The 8275-nt window shown below is 48.4% G+C and overlaps 1 long non-coding RNA gene across 8 annotated transcripts; it reads left to right on the forward strand.

The window, feature by feature from the left end:
- Positions 1 to 3683: 3683 nt before the first annotated feature.
- LOC125943691 (uncharacterized) lies at positions 3684 to 5751 on the forward strand. Of its 8 annotated transcripts, XR_007465842.1 has the most exons (4): positions 3684 to 3806; positions 4082 to 4219; positions 4773 to 4910; positions 5325 to 5456. It is a non-coding gene; the product is annotated as an uncharacterized LOC125943691 (long non-coding RNA). The 8 variants fall into 8 exon arrangements; XR_007465846.1 differs by lacking the exons at positions 4773 to 4910; positions 5325 to 5456 and adding an exon at positions 5463 to 5751; XR_007465843.1 differs by lacking the exons at positions 4773 to 4910; positions 5325 to 5456 and adding an exon at positions 5187 to 5318.
- Positions 5752 to 8275: the final 2524 nt, after the last annotated feature.

Below are 8275 nucleotides of genomic sequence, written 5' to 3' on the forward strand. Positions count from 1 at the left end.
ACCCTGTCGTATTAGGGAGCAGGGCGACGAAAGCTTCGGAAAAAAAAAGCCTTACGCGTTTTTGCGCGTATTTAAGTTTTCTAGAGCAAAGACGCAGCGAACAAGCTATTGCTATGGGAGTAGGTATAGCCTGGTCACACGTGCATTTTCAAGCGTATAGCCGTCCTTGACTTGTAGCCGTCCTTGACTTCGCCCCGACGAGGACGACGCCATCTACGCTTAACGGAAATTAACAATTAATGATGTCTTCTCCGATCTCACGGGTCGTCTCAATGATGCGTTTTCGAAGCCTCGTCCATTCAGTGGCGCGATGAGAAACCGTTGCTCCAAACGCCCACTGTACCTGTCGTACTTACTCTATTTACGGAGCTTACTTTACTTTTGACTTAATTTATTCACAAGCACACGCACACGCGAGGGGGGGGGGGGGTCCCATGTCTTTGATATACATGTATAGAGTCTGCTTAAACTACCGATATTTATTATCGATCACGTGACGTAGCGGAAAGCAAAAGCTTGCCCCCCCCCCCCCCCCGAAAAAAATTTCTGCCTACGCCCCTGGCGAGCGCTAACTGGGCACATGGCTTCCAGGCAGATTAAACGAGAATGAAGAGTTAGGTTAAATATGGGGTATTACGTGCAGCACCATGATATAGTTATTAGACATGCCGTAGTGGGCGATAATGAAATGATTTTGACTACCTGGCGTTTTTCACAGTGGACTTCAATCTAAGTATACGAGCGTTGTCAAATTTCGCCCCTTCGAAATGCGGTCGCCGAGAGCGTGGTCAAACCCGCGACTTCGAGCTCAGCAGCGCAAACCCATATTTATTGGGTGCACCGCGGCGAGTCAAAAATCACAAGCAAAGGTGTCTTCTTCTTTCTGGGGCTTTACGTGCCAAAACCAGTTCTGATTATGAGGCACGCCGTAGTGGAGGGCTCCGGATTAATTTTGACCACCTGGGGTTCTTTAACGTGTGCTACAATGCAAGAACACGGGCGTTTTTGCATTTCGCCTCCATTGAAATGCGGCCGCCGCGGCCAGGATTCGATCTCGCTACCTCGTGCTCAGCAGCGCAACGCCTTAGCTGACTGAGCCACCCCGGCGGGTAAGCAAAGGTGTCCTTGCACGATGAAGAGGTAACGATGAAGGTACAGTGCTCGCCGATTGAAAGGTAACGCTCCGAGGGCATCGCTGCGAATGATTTTTGCACCATCTATGAGCCCTCGGTCCACCGAGTTGAAACGTTGTTAGCGATGATAGCCAGAGCCTTTGTGACGAATTTGATACCCCGTAATCACACATTGTTGACTGATGGTGCAAAAAGCGCCAACCGTCATGCGGTGCGATTATGGCGTTTAAGTTGCTGAGCACCGTACAGTCCGTTCTGCCGGAAAGGAAGTATACGATACAGGGTGTCGCAAGTATCATGCCCCAAGATTTAAAAATATGCAAATATTACGTAGGTGGAGAGAACCAAGGTAATCTGGCTTGCTGTCGCTTGGAGATACTCAAATTATTTTTGCATTCTGCCTCATTACATAATTAGTATTAATTATTCAAGTTGTCAAACATAAAAATTTGTTGAAAAGTTTCAATGAGAAAATTATAGAGCAACATGAAAAACTGCAAATACAGCTTTTTGTTGCTCAATACGTGATACATAAAAATGTTTTTCCGAGCGTGTAAGAAGCTTGCGAATACACTCAAAGTGCCTCGAGCGGCCAGTCACGCCGAAATTTTGCGTGTATTCGGGGGCTTCTTTGATGCTAGGAAGAACACTTTTTGCAGCATGTACTGAGCAACAGAAAGATCCTGACTCGGCTACAAAAAAAGATGAGGCAAGTTTGCACTCGGACGCGCAAAGCTTAGGCACAGCAAAGCTTACTGGCTGCTACTGCTAGGTAAGAACCTGCGTGCTGCTAGGTCTTAACTTGGTTTAACTTAACTACGCATGTAGGAAGATATTCTCGAGCGATCATTTTCGGAGGTACTTTCCCTTTTCGCGACATTTCGCGTGACTAGCACAGGACGCGTAGGCGCCTACGAGCGAAAGCGCTCCTCGCATACCCCAAATGCAGGCAGGCTAACCAAGTTTTGTACAGTGCGAAGAACACTGTCGCTTGCCGACGCAGAACGCGTTGGCGAAATTTCGCGTGACTAGCGCTGGACGCGTCGGCGCCTACGAGCAACAGCGTTCCTGGCATGCCACAAACACAGGCAGGCTAACGAAGATTGGCACAGTGGCACGAACGCTGCTGCTTGCAGCCGCCGAACGCGTTGGAGGATAGCCGTTCGATATCAATCGGCCAGCTTCGCTGTGTCTTGAGCTTTGCGCGGCCTAGTGCAAGCTTTCGTCTTTTTTTATATGCGAAGCATCTTATGCTCGGGGCTATGTCACTCCCTCCCTCCATACCTCTCTCCATCCATCCAACCGCCGTGCGTCCACACTCCTACTCCGCATGCCCATCCTCCTCCCCCTCCTCTCCTTGTATCATCTCCTCTCCTCTCGGCATTCCTCCTCTCCTCTCCGACGCTCCTCTCCTCTCCGGATTGTCCAAACAAATGGCGAGAGAGAAATTGCAGCAGCACCAACGAGGCAACGCGCAGAGCTGCTGTCGACGCCGCCCGCAGTTTCTCCGTGTCCTCGAGTTCGCGCCGAACGCTCACGGTGTCCGTGAATGCAGCAGGCGCCTCTGGCGTCGGCTCGGCCGGTTTCGACCAGCCACAGCTTGGATGTGTCGTCACCGGGGAGATAAAACTTAGAGCCGCCACGACGGCGGCAGAACTCTCGTTGACTCTGTGGCGAGTACATATACCTTGACATGGGACGGGAAACCATCTCCCGCTCAAGCTAACCATCTCCCCGCTGCTTCGCATCCACACATGGTTTCCTTTAGCGGAAGATGGAGTAATTTTTTTTCTCCTGGTTCAGCGCGCCGCGGAGAGAAGAGAGGCGGGGGTCGGAAAAGCAGGGAGCTGGCGAGGAGGAGACCGTCTCCTCCTTCTTTGGGTTGCCATGGCTATCACGGCTACGCACGACAAATTACGGTTGGCTTAAAAAGCTTTGCTGTTAAAAAAATAAATATAACCATCTCTTCCAGTTCAGTCAGTGCGCACTAATTACGCGCAAATCAGCACAGCATTCCGAGTAACGAGAACTTTACAACAATTCGAATAGCAGCGTTAATGTGTTAAGAGCAACTAACGAAACCAGAATTCGCACATATTTCAGTCTTCCTGTACGTGGGCGAGGAAACAAAAAAAAATAATTATGCCAAGCTTTACCGAATAAGTTCTATGACTACCATCTGCTCTCAAGGTAAATTCTTTTTGCCGCTGATATCCATGTCAATCGGTTCAGCAGTCAGTCAAATTCGATGCCGAGTTACGTGAAGTCGCGTCACGCGCTTTCTTCTCGGTTTCCGTCATTTAACGTGGCAACAGTAACGGTGTCTGTTCGATCCCTGTTTGTTTATATGCATATTAGTAGGTTCCTGAATCACCCAATGGCTGTTGAAAGTTTTGAGGTCGCGTGGCACTGCTTTATACGTGGTCTGACGTGCTTTGTGTCGGTACAAACGCAGAGCTTCCTCGAACCCTGTTCGTTCGATATCCATGTCAGTATGGTCGGGAATGACCCATGAGAGCGTAGCGAATAATACGTGATGTCACGTGACTCTGTTTCACGTTGTTTGAAGTATGCGACGTGTGTACCATCGCAAAGCTTCTTCGAAGCCCGTTCGTTTGATATCCATGTCAATATGGTTGGGAATCACGCATGGACCAGCGAAAGATACGTGAGGTCACGTGACACCTTTTCCCCACCTGGTTTGACGTTCGTTACGTGTGTACCATCGCAAAGCTTCTTCGAAGACCGTTCGTTTGATATCCATGTCAATATGGTTGGGAATCACGCATGGACCAGCGAATTATACGTGAGGTCACGTGACACCTTTTCCCACCTGGTTTGACGTTCATTACGTGTGTACCATCGCAAAGCTGCTTCGAAGCCCGTTCGTTTGATATCCATGTCAATATGGTTGGGAATCACGCATGGACCAGCGAAGTATACGTGAGGTCACGTGACACCTTTTTCCCACCTGGTTTGACGTTCGTTACGTGTGTACCATCGCAAAGCTTCTTCGAAGCCCGTTCGTTTGATATCCATGTCAATATGGTTGGGAATCACGCATGGACCAGCGAAGTATACGTGAGGTCACGTGACACCATTTTCCCACCTGGTTTGACGTTCGTTACGTGTTTACCATCGCAAAGCTTCTTCGAAGACCGTTCGTTTGATATCCATGTCAATATGGTTGGGAATCACGCATGGACCAGCGAATTATACGTGAGGTCACGTGACACCATTTTCCCACCTGGTTTGACGTTCGTTACGTGTGTACCATCGCAAAGCTTCTTCGAAGACCGTTCGTTTGATATCCATGTCAACATGCTTGGGAATCAAGCATGGACCAGCGAATTATACGTGAGGTCACGTGACACCTTTTTCCCACCTGGTTTGACGTTCATTACGTGTGTACCATCGCAAAGCTTCTTCGAAGACCGTTCGTTTGATATCCATGTCAACATGGTTGGGAATCACGCATGGACCAGCGAATTATACGTGAGGTCACGTGACACCTTTTTCCCACCTGGTTTGACGTTCATTACGTGTGTACCATCGCAAAGCTTCTTCGAAGACCGTTCGTTTGATATCCATGTCAACATGGTTGGGAATCACGCATGGACCAGCGAAATTATACGTGAGGTCACGTGACACCTTTTTCCCACCTGGTTTGACGTTCATTACGTGTGTACCATCGCAAAGCTTCTTCGAAGACCGTTCGTTTGATATCCATGTCAATATATTTGGAAATCACGCATGGACCAGCGAATTATACGTGAGGTCACGTGACACCTTTTTCCCACCTGGTTTGACGTTCGTTACGTGTGTACCATCGCAAAGCTTCTTCGAAGACCGTTCGTTTGATATCCATGTCAACATAGTTGGGAATCACGCATGGACCAGCGAATTATACGTGAGGTCACGTGACACCTTTTTCCCACCTGGTTTGACGTTCGTTACGTGTGTACCATCGCAAAGCTTCTTCGAAGCCCGTTCGTTTGATATCCATGTCAATATGGTTGGGAATCACGCATGGACCAGCGAAGTAAACGTGAGGTCACGTGACACCTTTTTCCCACCTGGTTTGACGTTCGTTACGTGTGTACCATCGCAAAGCTTCTTCGAAGCCCGTTCGTTTGATATCCATGTCAACATGGTTGGGAATCACGCATGGACCAGCGAATTATACGTGAGGTCACGTGACACCTTTTTCCCACCTGGTTTGACGTTCATTACGTGTGTACCATCGCAAAGCTTCTTCGAAGCCCGTTCGTTTGATATCCATGTCAACATGGTTGGGAATCACGCATGGACCAGCGAATTATACGTGAGGTCACGTGACACCTTTTTCCCACCTGGTTTGACGTTCGTTACGTGTGTACCATCGCAAAGCTTCTTCGAAGCCCGTTCGTTTGATATCCATGTCAATACATTTGGAAATCATGCATGGACCAGCGAATTATAGGTGAGGTCACGTGACACCATTTTCCCACCTGGTTTGACATTCGTTACGTGTGTACCATCGCAAAGCTTCTTCGAAGCCCGTTCGTTTGATATCCATGTCAATATGGTTGGGAATGACCCATGAGGGCCTCAAGAAAGTTACGTTATGTCACGTGACTCTTTTCATGTGGTTTGAAGTATGCTTTCGTAGCGTATGAAGAAGTCAACTTCAGTTACGTTTGGTATGCGCAAAATTATAACATTTCGTCGTTATTTTGAACTTATTATGCACCCCGCAAGTGGACCTAAACTTGGATTAAATTCACTGGCGTGAGGATTAAAATACTTGGCGCGTAGATTAAATTAGTTGGCGCGTAGATTAAATGTGTGGCGCGTGGATTAAATTGACTGGCGCTTGGATTAAAATAGCTGGCGTTCGGATTAAATTCAGCGGGAAAACCTGTAGTATGGCACCGATGCCGACGTTACTAGCATCGGTATGAACTTCAGTGTCGGCTGTCTCATCAAAATGGGCAAGGATTGGAGAAGCTTGCAGGCGTTTCCTTAACTCGTCAAAGGCGTCTTGTTGTTCGCTTTTCCACATGAAAGGTACATCTTCTCTTGTTAGTATTGTAAGGGGCTTGGCAATCTTTGAGAAGTTTTCCATAAATCTTCTGTAGTATGCGCATAAACGCCAAAAACGCCGTATTGACTTTTTGTCTGTGGGTGTCAGGAACCTAGCAACGGCTGCTGTCTTTTCCGGATCTGGCCGAACGCCTTCAGCACTGATGACGTGTCCAAGAAACCGAAGTTCATCGAAGCCGAACTTACATTTTTCCGGCTCAATTGTCAAGTCTGCGGCGCGAATAGTTTCTAATACTAGTCGCAGTCGCTTTAGATGTTGGTCAAATGTTGCGGAAAATACAACCACATCGTCCAAATACACTAAGCACGACTGCCATTTCAATCCTGCGAGCACAGTGTCCATCATTCGCTGGAACGTTGCAGGCGCGGAACAGAGGCCGAATGGGAGCGCTTTAAGTTCGTAGAGGCCGTCAGGGGTTACGAATGCTGTCTCTTCACGGTCCCGCTCATCCACCTCTATTTGCCAATAACCACTCTTGAGATCCAGGGAGGAGAAAAACTTTGCACATCTGAGCCGATATAACGTATCGTCGATACGCGGAAGGGGGTATACATCCTGCTTAGTTACGCTGTTCAATTTACGGTACTCGACGCAGAATCGAAGTGTATTATCTTTTTTCTTAACGAGCACTACGGGAGACGCCAATGGACTGCTGGAAGGCTGAATAACGTCATCTGAAAGCATCTCCTCTACTTGCTTCTTGATGATCTCCCTTTATTTGGTGAAACTCGATACGGGTGCTGACATATCGGTCTTGTGGCGTCCTCTGTTATGATTCTGTGCCTTGCAACAGACGTGCGCCGTACCTTCGATGACGTAGAAAAGCAGTCAGAAAAATCCTTTATCAGGGCATGTATCTGTTTCTTTTGGGCTTCTGGGAGTCTTGGGTTGACAGTAACTGATCTGTCGACACTGCAGGTTCCTGGCAGAGCAGTTGACGTTGTCGTTAGGCTGCATAATTCGGTCGCTACACAGAACTCGTGGAAAAAGGCAATAGCTGTTCCTTGTGCGATGTGTTGGAATTCATTTCCGAAATTCGTAAGTGCGACATTTGCACGGCCATTGCTTAAGTGCACAAGACCCCGAGCCACGCAAATATCTTTGTTCAAAAAGAGCTCTATGTTTCCATCCGCTATGCCTTCGCGGTCGCAAATGTTTCATTCTCCACAATAACCATTATACTGCAGCGTGGCGGCACAGTTACATCATCATCAACGACGCGCAGTGCAGCAAAACGTCGCTCCTCCGATCATTCCACAGGTATAGCTTGTTTTGCCGAGAAAGACACACTGGACCGACGTAGGTTAATTAAGGCGCCGTTAGCTTGTAGAAAATTCATTCCCAATATAAGTTCCCGTGAACATTCTGGCAGTACAATAAAGTCAGAAACATAAGTAAAGCCTTTATCGTAAGTCTTGCGGTGCATCGGCCAAGGGGCGTAATAAGATGACCGCCTGCCGTACGTATCTGCGGTCCAGTCCACTGCGTCACAACTTTTTTCAGGTTCTTCGCCGTCTTGAAGCTTATTACCGAATTTTCAGCGCCGGTGTCGACTAAGGCATTCAGCTGGCATCCGTCTATTATCAACCACAAATCTGATGTAATCGTTTCGTTCCTGCATCTGTTTACTGGAATTGTCGCGTCATTGCACTGGAACCGTGTTGGAGGATCTTCAAAACTCTGTTATCAGCGGCCTCACCTCCACAGGTGGCTTGCTTCAGTTTTCCTGGTGTGGGCTTGGTGAACGACGCCTAGACAATCTTGGAGACGCGCGTGGGCTAGGCGATCGGTAGCGCATGGGCGACGGGACTGTGATTGATGTTGGCGAGGAGTAACGGGGCTTTGGCGCGTGGACAAGTATTCTTCGATCTCCACTGGCCGTTCACCGTTTCTAGGGCATGGTGCACTTAAGGGAAAACCTCTTAATCAGCTTGACGGTACGGGCAGAACCTATACAGGTGACCTGCTTCTCCAGTGAAAACACAGAGGTCTGCGCTCGTGGTCACGCCAGACGTCCCTTTTCCGGGGCCTTTGTTCCACAAAACGAGGTGCACTA

Source organism: Dermacentor silvarum, chromosome 2, assembly GCF_013339745.2.
Source record: "Dermacentor silvarum isolate Dsil-2018 chromosome 2, BIME_Dsil_1.4, whole genome shotgun sequence".
Lineage (NCBI taxonomy): Eukaryota > Metazoa > Arthropoda > Arachnida > Ixodida > Ixodidae > Dermacentor > Dermacentor silvarum.